The following is a 15,325-nucleotide window of genomic DNA, read 5'->3' as shown; positions in this document are numbered from 1 at the left end:
CATTGCCCTTTTCATAAGCTCTTTTCATTTATACACAGCTTATAAATAAGTACTTATAAATAAGCTGCAAATTAAGCTATTCATCAAAACAAGGCCTAAATCTAACTCAAAAACAATACACTGCAAATTATAAAAAACTTAACTCAAAAGCTTATGAAAAAAACTATAAAAAAACTTAACTCAAATGAAATAAACAAAGCTGCAAATTAAGCTATTTATATTTGGTTAAAGAAACAGCTTATAAATAAGTGCTTATATGCTATATATGAGATATGATCACTTAATAAGACAACTCGTGGTACATGAATGCAAAAATCATCGCAAAGCAATGCAAAAAATTACCTTGAATGTAAATCAAATAACAGTCAATCAAATCGCCCAAATTTCCATTCAAAGTAGCAGTAACATATAGAACATCACATTCAACCTAAGCTAACAAAACCCCTAGGGATATATTCCAGCTACATGCAAAATTCACTGTCATTGAATAACCCTCAATTGTTGAAAAGTAAAATGCTGATAATGTATGTATCTTGCAACGCTTTGGGAGTTCACGACCTGCAGAGCAGCATTATAGGCTTGACTTTCCTCATCAAAATCCTACAAGAAGTAAACGGTTAAATAATGATAAATCATGGTTAAACATTAACCATAAAATTTTTCAAAAGTTTTGATACATAAGGAGGTCATAGATTCGGTTCTCCAAACAAAATAAGAACTAAAAACTAATGTTTGTCGTTAAAAAAAAAAAAAAAAACAAGTGAGTTCACCATGTGCCTTTCAGAATGCCAGATATTTGGTCTTCAATTATAGTATGATCTCTTCACATGTGGGAATTATAAGTGAAACTCTATTATGTAAGTTCTGTAATTTTAACAGTTTACATGCTTTGAAATTTTATAGTTGATGAAACTTGTTCTCATTATATTTGTTACAAAGTGGTGTCTTTACCTAAGTTCTACACATCTATTTATTTTTTTTCCTGAAACTATATTGCATTATCAATCATTCATTAAGTCATTAAGTACACAGCAGGAAGAAAAAGATTAAAAAACCAAAGTTGGAGTCTTTTAAGGGTGATACAATGAATTCTCTAGAGAAAGAAAGCCAAAAAGAACATGCATGAGACTTGTGACCTTGAAAAGGAAAAAAACACAAGTTGCCTGAATTTGGTAGTAGGAAATGTATCAAAAATGCAATATTGACAGTGGCATGAATGAAAACACTACTTCCCACAAGAATATTTGAGAATATGAGCAAAGTTTATGAAGCTTAAGTTCCTATACCTAAAACTGCTCAGACGCAAAACCTCAGGCACTAATTAAAATAATCAAATTATAATAAGGGGAAAGCAGTCGTGCCTCCTGAATTAGTAGTTGCAAAGATGGAATTTGAGGTTTGTTGAAAAGATGAGGGAAAACACAAATTAGCTCGACTCAACTCAAGCTGAAGTTAAGCAAAAAAGGGGACAAAATGTTACTTGTAATAGGTATTAACAATTCACATGCTACAGAGGTAACTCAAGTATCATTCCACTGACTTCTACACGCAATCATCCAATAATGGTCGGTAGTTAATCAACAATATATACAGGATAAGCAGATAAGCCATCACACAATATATTATACACCAACAAAGGATTTTATAGCGTCAATTGCAAACAAGTAATATGTGGATGAGAAACTCACATTCAACAAGTTGAAACCAAACTTTCGACATAATGCTTGGCCCATGACCACCTTAATTTTTTAGTAATTCGAATTTTCTCTACTATGTTATCTTTGCAATTATAGGTTAGTACCATGCTGTCTTCGTCACTTGTCAATATCAGTGTATCACCATTCTCAAAAAGATACAATGGCAATAAATCCAAACATTTATGTTCACTTTTTGGAAATAAATTCTTATAACTAATATTGTACTCCCTCTGGTTTTTATTATAAGAAAAAGTTGACATTTTAGGTTCATAGAATAATTAATGTATTTTATTAGAAATATAGACTAAATACATTACTTACACAATGAACCAAAAAAGTCAATTGTTTCTTATAATAAGGACCGGAGGGAGTATAATTGAATCCATGACTCCTGAACTCCAAAATCCTTCATTTTCCATATAATAAAACGGGTTTCCTCAAAATCATGACAAAAACAAAGACAATCCATCAAAACCACAACTGCTGGCTAATGATGTGGCACCTTATCAAAACCCCGTGGCAATAACAGTTGAGTGTATGTCTCAGTTGAGAGATCAAGTGAAAGAATCACATATAGTTCAATACTAATACTACTGTAATTCAAATAAAAATAATCCAAACCAGAGTAATCGCGTAGAGCCAACCAATTAATGGTACCACTCAAATGCACACCATTGTTCCGACTAGCAAACGCATACTTGTGACTGTGAAGTGGAAGTACAGGGAAAGATTGAATATATCTCCAACAAGTATCCCCCAAGCTGGAAACTTTCACGCTTCTTATATTACCACGATCACGCTTTACACAAAACTCTACGACAAAGTTCCAACCAAATTATCATAACCAAAAGAGTACACCGGATATTCACGCCGAGGTTTAAAAGAATAAAATTCAGAACATTCCCCAGTGGCAGGGTTCCAGATAGAAAGCCATTGACGATAGGGTGAACGCTTCTTATCAATCAAGCATAGCAATCCATTGCATGAACCAACAACCCACCAAAAACAGTCATTATTATATAATTGATAGTAGGGATCAAGGTGAACTGTGATCGGTAGTTTCTCGAGTAAACGGGAAATCGGAAAGGTTAGAAGACTGGTATCAAAAGTATTATCCCATATAAGTGTGAGGTGCGGATTTCGTGCAGATTTCTTGGGATGCATTTGAACGAAGAAAGGATCAAAGATGATAGGGTTAAATGACTTGTTGACGGACCTGAATCGAATCAGTGATTTCACCGGGAGCCACGAGATGTTTTCTAAAATAAGTTCGTCCGGGAGGTCGGGAAGACAATCGCCAAATTGGGTTGGCTTTTCATGTCGGAGAAATCGGAGCGACACCGCATTGGGTTGACTCGGAAACAACCGCCGCCGGTTCATGTTGAACCCTAGCAGACAATTAATTGATATCAATGAGACATGATATAACAACACACAAACTCAAACAAACTAACAAAGAGAACAGAGGAAAGACTTTCTATTAATATTAAACAACTAGTATGGACACCCGTGTCAAGCACGAGCTAGAATTTCGTCGTAATTAAAACATTGGATGAAGATGTATTATTCTCATTTATGTGGTTGCTCTATGTCTAATGAGTAGATTAACACCAGTGCTGGCTCTTTCCATAAGGTCCAATGATGATATTATAACTCGGTTCGATTTTGCGAATGAAGCATGGGTGAATCCCAGTGACACATGTCGGCTGCGGAGAGTCTTATACTTAAGTGAGATATGTTGATGTGTTGAGTGTGAGCTAAAGTTTCACATTGGATGTGAGAGTAGATGTTGAGCAACATATAAGTGATATGATCCATATACATAATTTCTTAAGGTTTAGGTTAAGATGTGGTGTCAAACTCACGTGTGTGGATTATCTTTGTATGTTGAGATGATCAAACTCAATGTAGGATTATGCGAAAATCAAAATATTGTTATCAACCGGTTTTTTAGTTTTTGGATGTCATTTGTTTATTTTCATCTTAAAGTTTAGTTTTTATATGGCATTCTCTTCCATATGTTTTTTTTTTCATTCAACGTCTATTATTTCAATTTATTCACTTTTGGACTTTTGTAGCAGATGAAAATGGTAAATTGTCGATGTGTTATATTGAGTTGACAAAAATATATATTTATTAGACAATTTAAAATCATGTAACGTTTTCCTTAAAAAAAAATCATGTGACGTTTGTTTAACTGAATCTAATTTTTTGGTAAAATAATTATTCAAAAATCTCGGACTCCTTCGACCAACCCATAAAATAACCAGCAACTCACGCTATTCTCTATACTCTCACAAAAAAAATGCACAATACTTATTTTCTTTCGCCTATCTTCCCTTGTGTTTTAATTCCTTTTTTGATTTTTTTTTCTTTTAATTTTCTTTATTTCTGAAGGTGAGAAAAACACAAGAAGGGGGGTTGAATTGTGTTTTAGAAAAATTCTTCGTTTCTCCTAAAAACTGAACACACTGATCAGAAGCTAAGCAAGACAGCTTCTGAAGTGATAATCAGAATCTAAATGCAGCGGAATAAAACAGAGAGAGAAGAAGAACGACACAAAGCAATTATACTGGTTCCTTCCACAATCCGGAAGTAGTCCAGTCCCCCTTGCACTTCCAAGGAGATTTCACTATGAGTAATATCTGATTACAAATGCTCAAGCACACAAGCAAGAGACTTCCTTTGCTCAAGAACACAATCAAGAGACTTCCTGCTCAAGCACAACTGCAAGAGACTTCCTAACTAAACAAAATTACACAAAAAATTGTTTAAGGTTGAACACTTGATATACAATCAGAGGTGCTCACAATACAAATCAGATACAGACTCAATGAACTTAAGAATTTCTAAGATATGACTTTGAGACACAGAAATTCTAAGTGAATGCAGAACAATTTCAGCAGAGGTTTGGTACTTGTGAAAATCTTGTGAGTCTTTCGTTCAGCGTTCTTGCATTACCAATTCTCTAGGTCTTCACTCCTTTATATAGAGGTGTGAAAGAGACGTTGTGAAATTGCCAGCACACCAAAGAGTCGTTGTTGAAGCTTGATCTTTCACCAATGATCTTTTGCCTGATTTGGTTGTTGTCCTATGAAGAACCAATTTGAAATCCATTCCTTATCCAAAGGAACATCTATGCAGGCGAGACCGTATTCTGGAGCTGTTTTCTTGTCTTGAAGCGTGGACACAAAACAGAGTAGTGGAGAACGTGGTTGTACAATTCGTACAAAGTACAATGTCAACGCTTTCGTCCAAATTGCAAGCACAAGCCTTCAAACACCTTTGAAATGACCGTTGCAAAACTCCACTAATCCTTTGTTTGTGTTTTCGAATCCAATAGACAGCTTTTGCATTGATAATTCTTCAATTCTTGAATCTTTTGCAAATCCAGTTGAGATTCAGCTTCTGGTGAAATAGCTTCTGATGAGGCAGCTTCTGATGATGCAGCTTCTGATGATGTGACTTCTGCAGCTTCTGATGACGCAGCTTCTGATGATGTGGCTTCTGGACCTCTTGTCTTCAGAAGCACTATTCTTCAGGAGCAGCTTACTTCAGGAGCGCTATTTCTTCAGGAGCAAGTTGCCTTCAGGAGCGTCCAAGCTTCAAATTTTTGTTGTTTCCTTAGCTCTTTATTTGCTCATTCAGAACCAATGATGATGTAACTTTATAATTATGGTCATGTACACTTGAACAAATATTAGCTAGTCCAATTTACAATTTTTAATACCTTGTTATCATCAAAACTCTTTAAGGTTCATTGTTAAACACATTTTGTTCCAACAATCTCCCCCTTTTTGATGATGACAAACAAAAGTATTTAAAATTGATCAATTGTTGTTAATCTAATTAAAAAGTTGACTTTGGGGTTCTGAGGTTTGTAAGCTCAGAATCTGAGGTTTGTAAGCTCAAACTCCCCCTGAGTCTGATAGTCTTTAAGGTGAGGTTTGTAAGCTCCCCCTAAGTTCTATCCAGGTTAATTAAATTCATTTTTCGCGCAATAATATTATCAGAGCTTAAAAACAAAATTGAATCATTGAAAGAATTAACTTATAGATAAGAAGAATGATTCAATTAATTTTACTTGAATTTTGATACTCCTTCGTTCGTTCATAGCTTATACCAATAAGGTAAAAATGATAGAAGTTTTTCAAAAAATTTCAAATGCCATTAATGGGGCTCAGAGCCTTTAAATACTTGTCACATATACTCCCCCTTTTGTCATTATCAAAAAAAATTGAAATATATATAAGCATAAAAGACAAAAAAGATATGAGAAAAACTCAAACATGAGAGAGTATAATAGGAAATTAACTAAATAAATCAGAGCAAAAAAAAAATGAACATGTATATTCAATTGTCAGAAGCAGCTAAACAGTCAGAATCAGTAAGCATTCAGAAGCAAGAGAATTAAGACAAGATGGTTTCAGAAGCAAGGACTAAGAAAATAAAACAAACAACAAACAAAAAGTAAAACACAAGGGTGTGCAACTAAGGGTTGGTTTGTTGTTGTTTCTTCATCTCCTCCATTTCTTCAATCTTCTTCTGCAACAGTTCTTCAAGTTGTTGTTGCCTCTGGAGAAGAGCTTGTTCCCTTTTCTTAGCTTCTTGCTGCTGCTCTGCCATCTGTTTCTTCAGAAGCTTACACAACCTGGCTTCTCTGGTCAAGTAATCCGTTTCAAAGAAGAAAGGCTGGTTTGCCAGGAGCAGTGTAGAACTTCTTACTCTAAGACTCTGATTCACTTGCTCCATTAGCCTTCTGACTGAAGCTTGCTTGACTCTGATGCATTTAGCCTTGATTTCTTCGATAAGCTCAGCTGCCCGGTTCTGAAGAGATGCCCATGAGTCTTCATATGCACTTGTGAGATCAACTGTCCTTCTTTGATCCACCAGATTATGCATCTGACTCAGAATTGTCAGAAGCTCAGAATTAATATATCCAGATTCCAGGATGTTTGTGGGTGGATGTTCAAGGGTTTCAAGATCAGAATCACTGATTTCTAAATCTTGAATAGGGTTAGGAACTGGAATGGTAAGGAGTGTTTGTGTGTTTGAAGATGAAGGCTGGTCAGAGGCAATGTGAGTGGTAGAGGTTGAGGCTTGAACATTGACTAGAGAGATGTCAACATCCATGGGAGTTGGTTCTGGGGAGTGTTCCGGTAAAGGTTGAAATTCAGTTTCAGTTGGTGGTTGTTGTGGTGAAGATGATGTTTGAGTGCTGAGTTGGGGGTCAATGGTAGCTATTGGTGATTGTGGGGGTGTTGTGGGTTTATGTGGTTCAGGTGTTTGTTGATGGGGGTTTTCTGAAACAACATTTTCAGAAGCAGCTGCTTCTGGAGTTGCTTCAGAGGCCTTTTCTGAGGTAGACTTGTCTATGGGTAACTCACCTGAGTAGTGGAGAGCAAGATTATCTAAGACAGAAGTGTCTTCTATTGGTTCAGGTGCTGATGGTGAAGAGGGTGAAATGGGGAGAGAGGTGACTGGAATCTGAATTACCTGATCTGCAGGGCCAGCTTCAGAAGTGATCTTTTGTGGATCTGCAGCTTGAGGAACTACTTCTGAAGTTCCCTCTTCTGGAGCATTTTCAAAAATGAGCATCATATCGTCTTCCTCATTGTCTTCAGTAGGCTTACCAGCAATGGCTCTTACTTCAGCCAATTTATCTTTGTAGAACCTATCACAGTCTTCCAATCCCAAAGCCTTGAGCTTTTCATCTCTTTGATGAATGTATTGTGCTTTTTGTTCCTTTCTGTCTGATATAAGATCAGAAGCACGCTCATCTGCCATCCTTTTCATTCTTGGAGTCATTTCAACCATAGGACTCACAAGTTGAAGAGGAGCCTTCTTCTTCTTCAGCTTGGGATCAGCTTCTTCTTTTTCCATTTCTTCAAGAGCTTCCTCCAGCTGCTCTTGGGTGATTACCAAATCTGCCTTACCTTTTCTTCTCTTCTGTGGAATAGAAGCAGCACCAACCTTCTGCATCTTTCCTTTTTCCTTGATAGAAACAGGTTTAGCAGCTTCTGACTCAGTACTAGTTCTGGCCTTCTTGCCTTTAGTAGGAGCAGCATCAGATTCAGAACTAGTTCTGGCCCTTTTCCCTTTAGGTGCATCAGAAACAGCAGCTTCTGACACAGCAACTGCTTTGGCCTTCTTGCCTTTCCCTTTAGCAAGAGCAGCTTCCTCCTGAGACCTCGCATCTTCCTCCAAGACGTACTCAGCTACTGATTGAACTAGGAAATCAGAGTCACTTTCCTTAAAGATGGAAGGAAAGTCCCTGATTATCTCAGTTTCAGCAGTTGTCATCTCTAACCACTTATCATCTTTAGAGACTTCCTTGATGAACTTCATAGAGCATAAGCTCCTGCTACTGATAGTCCTTTCAGCAGTAGAGACTTCGAAACATTTATCAGAAGCACTCCTTGTCCTTTTTAAGAACTCCAGCACCCTTCCTTGATGAAAGATTTCAGACAGCAATCTTCCATAGGGTACTTGTTTTCTTCCTCTTGTAGTGCTTTCGTTTATGGCCCAGCAGAGATGATCCATTACATATCTGGGGAAGTTTATCTTTTCCAGATTGGTCATGAAATAAATTGCTAACTTCTGTTGGTTGTTGGGTTGGTCAGACCCTCCTGCTCTTTGAAAGAAGCAATCATTACTGAATTTCACCAACATTCTGTTGTGAATCTCCATTTCTGAAGGCTTGGCATCTTTCTTCCCACCCAGAAGAGAGTTGTAGTAACCTTTTAGCAGGACATCTTCCTTCCTGACTATTTCTTGGAATCTTCCCTCTGCATGCCTTTTACAAGCTTTAGCTATAACTTCCTCAGTGATGGTTATAGGAATGCCCATCACTTCAGACCTTATTTCTAAGCTGTCAAATGATGTAGGATTCATATCCATGGCCATTTTCCCTTTCTTTGACCCAGCTTGTTTGCTTACAACTTTTGCAGGCTTTTCATTGTACACTTCAGCTTTTAACCAAAAGTCCTTGACCAAGTTCACATATGTTGGCCCATTTAGCATCTTGAAATACTCAGACAGCATCTGAGTCTCTATCAATCCTTCCATGTTTACTTCATACTTCTTGAGTGAAGCAAAATCCACCGGTGACTCTACTTGAACTATTAAGGATTCCCATGGAATATCCATAGTCTTTTCTTTGTAGACGGACCCGGATTCTGGTACGCTTTGCATGTTTGATGTAGATTCTGAAACTTTTGAGCTAGATGATGCCATTTGATGATTGACGAAGACTTGAAGAAGATGAAGATTTTATGGTTCTAAGGTTGAGAGAATGCGCTTACTTCGCAAGAGGTTTGAGAGCAAATGTGTTTGTTGTGAGTGAGTAGTGTGTGAATTGTCAAAGTGTTAAAAGTAAAACGATTGCAATTCAAAAGAGACAAACAAACATAACATTAATGACAAAATTGGGGGCGCGTGAAAAGTACTTTCAAAGCTATTAAATCATCATTGCCCTTTTAGTTATACACCAACACATACAGGCCACGTAAGAAGTTCACAGAGTAACTACCAAGTTAGTGGGCCAGAAGTTACTTTTTAAAAGGTAACTTCCAACGTTTCAACTAATTCAACTATTCAGAAGCAACAAATCCAGCTTCTGGACTTCAGATGCTGACGTCATCATCAGAAGCGAGTTTTCCTCAGAACCTCAATAAAGAGCTTCTGATGGACTACCGCTTCTGAACTAACTTCAGAACCTAAAATCCTATTCAGGAGCAAGCAAGCATTTAATCAGATACAAAGTGCATGTTCAAATTTTTCTTTATAAAATCAAATCTTTCAACAGTTAAAGGCTTAGTAAATATATCAGCCCATTGATTTTCAGTATCAATGAATTGTATATCTAAAATTCCTTTTTGAACATAATCTCTGATAAAATGGTGTTTGATTTCAATGTGCTTCGCTCTTGAATGCAAAATTGGATTTTTAGACAAACAAATAGCAGCAGTATTATCACAATAAATGGGAATACTGTTAGCAGTTATCTGATAATCTTCCAACTGATGTTTCATCCAAAGTAGTTGTGTACAACAACTTGCAGCTGAAATGTATTCTGCTTCTGCTGTAGACATAGCAATAGTTGTTTGTCTTTTGCTAGCCCAGGATATAAGATTATCACCCAGAAATTGACAATTGCCACTGGTTGACTTTCTTTCAATCCTATCACCAGCATAATCAGCATCACAGAATCCAATTAGCTTATAATCTAAGGATTTCCTATAAAGGAGTCCAAGATTAGTTGTTCCTTTCAAATACCTGAAGATTCTCTTGAGAGCAGTCATATGAGATTCTCTAGGATCTGATTGGAATCTTGCACACAAGCATACACTGAATAAAATATCTGGCCTAGATGCAGTGAGGTATAACAAAGAACCAATCATACCTCTATACAGCTTCTGATCTACTTTAGCTCCTTCATCTTCTTTGCTCAGATTGCACGTAGGATGCATTGGAGTGTTCATCACTTTACAATCTTCAAGTTTGAACTTCTTCAGAAGCTCCTTTGTGTACTTTGATTGATGAACATAGACTCCATCCTTGCATTGATTGATTTGAATGCCCAGGAAGAACTTCAGCTCTCCCATCATGCTCATTTCAAATTCATCCTGCATTAACTCCGAAAATTCCTTGCAAAGAGATGCATTAGTAGAACCAAATATTATATCATCAACATATATTTGCACAACAAGAATATCTTTCTCAAGGGTCCTTCTGAAGAGTGTAGTGTCAACCTGTCCTCTTTTAAAATCATTTTTGATTAAGAAATTACTTAGTCTATCATACCAAGCTCTGGGAGCTTGTTTCAAGCCATATAGTGATTTCTTCAGTTTAAAAACATGGTCAGGATATCTAATATCCTCAAATCCAGGAGGTTGCTTGACATACACTTCTTCTTCTATGACACCATTTAGAAATGCACTCTTGACATCCATTTGATATAATATTATGCCATGATTAACTGCAAAGGAAAGAAGTAACCTGATTGCTTCCAATCTTGCAACTGGAGCAAACGTTTCAGTGTAATCAATGCCTTCTTGTTGACTATACCCTTGTGCAACAAGCCTGGCTTTGTTTCTTGTTACTTCACCTTGCTCATTCAGCTTGTTTCTGAATACCCATTTTGTTCCAATAATGTTCTTGTGCTGAGGTTTGGGTACCAGATCCCACACATCATTTCTTTGAAATTGATTCAACTCTTCTTGCATAGCTAGGATCCATCCATCATCTGAAAGTGCTTCATCAACTGTTGTAGGTTCAATCATTGAGATTAGTCCAATCATTGACTCCTCTTGTCTGAAATGTGATCTTGTTCTTCTTGGACTATCTTTGTTTCCAATGATTAGCTCCTCAGGATGTGAAGACTTGTGTTTGAATATGTTTCTGGGAGGATCTGCTTGATGTGAGCCATCTTGTGCTTCATCAGAAGCAGTTTCATCTTGCGCTTCTGATGTGGGTTCAGCTTCTGGACTATCTTCAGACTCAGCTATCTGATCAGGTTCTGGAGTAGCCTCAGGAACCTGTATCTCTGCAAAACTTTCACCTTGCTTTGAAGTTTTATCTTCAAGCTCCTTGTCATCAAATTTAACGTGCATAGATTCTTCAACACAAAGTGTTTCTGAATTATACACTCTGTATGCCTTTGACCTTTCAGAGTAACCTAAGAAGATTCCTCTTTGGGCCTTGGCATCAAATTTCTTTAGGTAGAGCTTGTTGTTCAGAATGTAACATGTACATCCAAATTGATGAAAGTAAGAGATATTGGGTTTTCTTCCTTTAAAGAGTTCATATGCTGTTTTCTCCAAAATAGGTCTAATATAGATCCTGTTTTGAACATAGCATGCTGTATTCACTGCTTCTGCCCAAAAATGTTTTGGTAAATTGTTTTCATGAATCATGGTTCTGGCCATTTCTTGTAACGTTCTATTCTTTCTCTCTACAACCCCATTTTGTTGTGGTGTTCTAGGAGAAGAGAACTCATGGAAAATTCCATGTTTTTCACAAAAAGCTTCAAATGGCTCATTTTCAAATTCTCCACCATGATCACTTCTGACTTTCAAAATTTTTGATTCTTTTTCAGATTGAATTTGAGTGCAGAAGCTACTGAATACATCACACGCAACATCTTTACTCTTTATGAATTTCACCCAAGTCCATCTGCTGTAATCATCAACAATGACTAATCCATATCTACTTCCATATAAGGATGCAGTACTTACTGGTCCAAATAAATCAATATGGAGTAATTCTAAAGGTCTTGAGGTTGAAACAATGTCTTTGGTTTTAAAAGATAATTTCACAATTTTCCCTCTCTGACATGCACCACAGAGTGCATCTGAATGATAGTCAATGTCTGGTAGCCCTTTCACAAGTTGGAACTTACTAAGCTTAGAGATTAACCTCCAGTTAGCATGTCCCAACCTTCTGTGCCGCATCCATTTCTTATCATTCACTGATAGTAGGCAAACCACCTTCTGATCAGCCAGTTCAGAAAAATTGATTTTATAGACATTGTCAACTCTCTTTCCCTTGAACACAATGGATTTGTCTTCCTTGTTGATTACTGTACAGTTGGGTTTTTCAAAAAGCACATCATAACCATTATCACAAAATTGACTAATGCTCAAAAGGTTATGTTCAAGACCATCTACCAACCATACATTATTAATTGAGGTAGAGGAATTACCAATAGTTCCTGTACCTATGATCCTGCCTGACTGGTTGCCTCCAAATTTCACATTTCCTCCCTCTTTCATTGTTAGGCTGAGGAACATGGACTTGTCTCCTGTCATGTGTCTTGAGCAACCGCTGTCTAGGTACCATGATCTTTGCTTTGGTAGTGCTCTTAGACATACCTGCATCATTGACATTTTTAGATTTAGGTACCCATTGTTCTATGGGTCCTGGAAGGTTAGTACTTAAGGCTTTACTCTTCACTTCTTGTACCTTGTGCTGTGAGTTGGGTTGCTTCTGATTAACCATCACCTTAGGTTTTGGTACTTCAGAAGCAGTAACTGTCTTCTTCTGAAACTTAGACTTCAGAACCCCAGATTTTGGTTTCACCAGACTCTGAGGAATAGGTTCTGATCTTTTCAGGATCCTAACCTTTGAAGTCTTGGAATCAGATTTGATCATAGCCTTTGACTTAGAGTTCTTTGGCTTTGAAGTAATCTTAGCTTTAGAACTAGAAGCTTCAGGTTCTGATTGAACAACAGTTTCCAACTCAGCCCCTTCTGGTACAAAGAATGTTTTCAGACCTTCCTTGATGCATTCACAACAAGACTTTAGATTGGTTTTCTCCAGTTTCACTTCTGGAAAACCAATTCCTCTGCCATTGTTCTTGTAAATGCTATAAATCATAGAAGCTACTCTGCTTCTGTCAATGCCAGATATAATGAAATCTTCAAGAGCAATTTCATGATTACTTAAAGGTTTTTCATTACACTTTTCTTGTAGCTTCTGACATAAGAACCTGAGCTGGTCTTCATATGTTTTACACATGAAGTCAAAGCCCCTAAGTCCTTGTTCAGAAGCTTTCAGATCCAATAGAGTTGATTTTTGCTGTTGTACCAAATCAACATATTTTTCTTTTAAATCCTTCAACTCATTGGTTCTTACTTCAAAATGTGTAAGAAGTTCTTTAAGTGACTCAACAAGTTCATCTCTGGGAATTTTGGAATATACCTCATTTTCATCTTCTGAGTCTGAATCTGATCCAGCTTCTGAAGTTGCTGTTGCTACCAACCCAACAGCTACCTTTGCATCTTCATCAGCTTCCTCTTTATCAGATCCAGATTCACTACCCAGATCATCCCAGGTTGCCATTAAACTCTGCTTAATCTGCTTCTTGAATTTGCTTGGTTTGAATGTAGACCTCTTTGATTTGTCCTTTGACTTTTCTCTTTGAAGATCAGGGCATTCAGCAATGAAGTGTCCAGGCTTCTTACAGTTGAAGCATCCCTTCTGATCTTCTTTCCTTGAGCTTCTGGAGTTACCCCTTCTGGAGAGAAACTTTCTGTTCTTCTTGGCCAGATATTGAAGTCTGTTTGAGAGCATGGCCATTTCAGCAGCATCTGGTTCAGAATCTGAACTTGACTGTTCTTCCTCTTCAGATTCAACCACTTTGAGAGCTTTTGATGACTTGCCTTTGGATGGAAGAGCTATTGATTTACTCTTCTTAGTAGACTCATGTTCATTAAGACTTAACTCATGAACTTTGAGAGAACTAACAAGATCTTCGACACTTAAAGTGTTTAAATCTTTAGCTTCCTCAATGGCAGTCACTTTTGGTCTCCATCTGGCAGGTAAGCTTCTGAGTATCTTGCTTACATGATCAGAAGCAACATAGCTCTTCTTTAGAATCTGTAGCCCAGAAACTAAGGTTTGAAACCTTGAGTACATCTCCTCAATAGTTTCATCATCCTTCATCTTGAATAACTCATACTGATGTACAAGCAGGAGAGCCTTTGCTTCTTTGACCTTCTTGCTCCCTTCATAATTTGAACAGAGAGAAGCAAACATAGCTTTAGCAGTGGATTTGTCACTCATCTTCATGTATTCTGCTTTGGGTATGGCAGTGACAAGAGCTCCTCTGATAATATGATGCTTCATGTAAAGTTTCCTCAGTTCTGGAGTATGTTTCTTTCTATCCACAGCAGCTCCTTCTTCATCAAGGACTAAATCACCAACACCATCTTCCAGAATATCCCATAATTCTTCATCCAGGCTCATGATGTAACTGTAAAAGTTGGTCTTCCACCAAGAGAACTCTTCAGCATCTCCATTGAACTTTGGAACTTTTCCAACACTGGTTTTCTTACTATCACTATAATCATGTGAGACATGTTTATAGCTAGTATCAATAGAACCAGTAGGAGGAGGAGTAGACATGTTTTTCTCAGATCTTTGACTGTTGCACGGTTAAGTGTTACACAACAGACCAAGGCTCTAGATACCAATTGAAGGTGAGAAAAACACAAGAAGGGGGGTTGAATTGTGTTTTAGAAAAATTCTTCGTTTCTCCTAAAAACTGAACACACTGATCAGAAGCTAAGCAAGACAGCTTCTGAAGTGATAATCAGAATCTAAATGCAGCGGAATAAAACAGAGAGAGAGAAGAAGAACGACACAAAGCAATTATACTGGTTCCTTCCACAATCCGGAAGTAGTCCAGTCCCCCTTGCACTTCCAAGGAGATTTCACTATGAGTAATATCTGATTACAAATGCTCAAGCACACAAGCAAGAGACTTCCAATGCTCAAGCACACAAGCAAGAGACTTCCTTTGCTCAAGAACACAATCAAGAGACTTCCTGCTCAAGCACAACTGCAAGAGACTTCCTAACTAAACAAAATTACACAAAAAATTGTTTAAGGTTGAACACTTGATATACAATCAGAGGTGCTCACAATACAAATCAGATACAGACTCAATGAACTTAAGAATTTCTAAGATATGACTTTGAGACACAGAAATTCTAAGTGAATGCAGAACAATTTCAGCAGAGGTTTGGTACTTGTGAAAATCTTGTGAGTCTTTCGTTCAGCGTTCTTGCATTACCAATTCTCTAGGTCTTCACTCCTTTATATAGAGGTGTGAAAGAGACGTT

At 37.3% G+C, this 15,325-nt stretch overlaps 1 pseudogene; it reads right to left on the bottom strand.

Annotated features, from left to right (window-relative positions):
- Positions 1-2,015: 2,015 nt before the first annotated feature.
- On the bottom strand, positions 2,016-3,183 carry LOC146926763 (F-box/kelch-repeat protein At3g06240-like; annotated as a pseudogene).
- Positions 3,184-15,325: the final 12,142 nt, after the last annotated feature.

This window comes from Medicago sativa, chromosome 4, assembly GCF_051527215.1.
Source record: "Medicago sativa cultivar Bolivia chromosome 4, Bolivia_mono, whole genome shotgun sequence".
NCBI classification, from domain to species: Eukaryota; Viridiplantae; Streptophyta; class Magnoliopsida; order Fabales; family Fabaceae; genus Medicago; species Medicago sativa.
The sequence above is the reverse complement of the archived record's forward strand: the minus strand, read 5'-3'. Positions and strand labels throughout refer to the sequence as shown.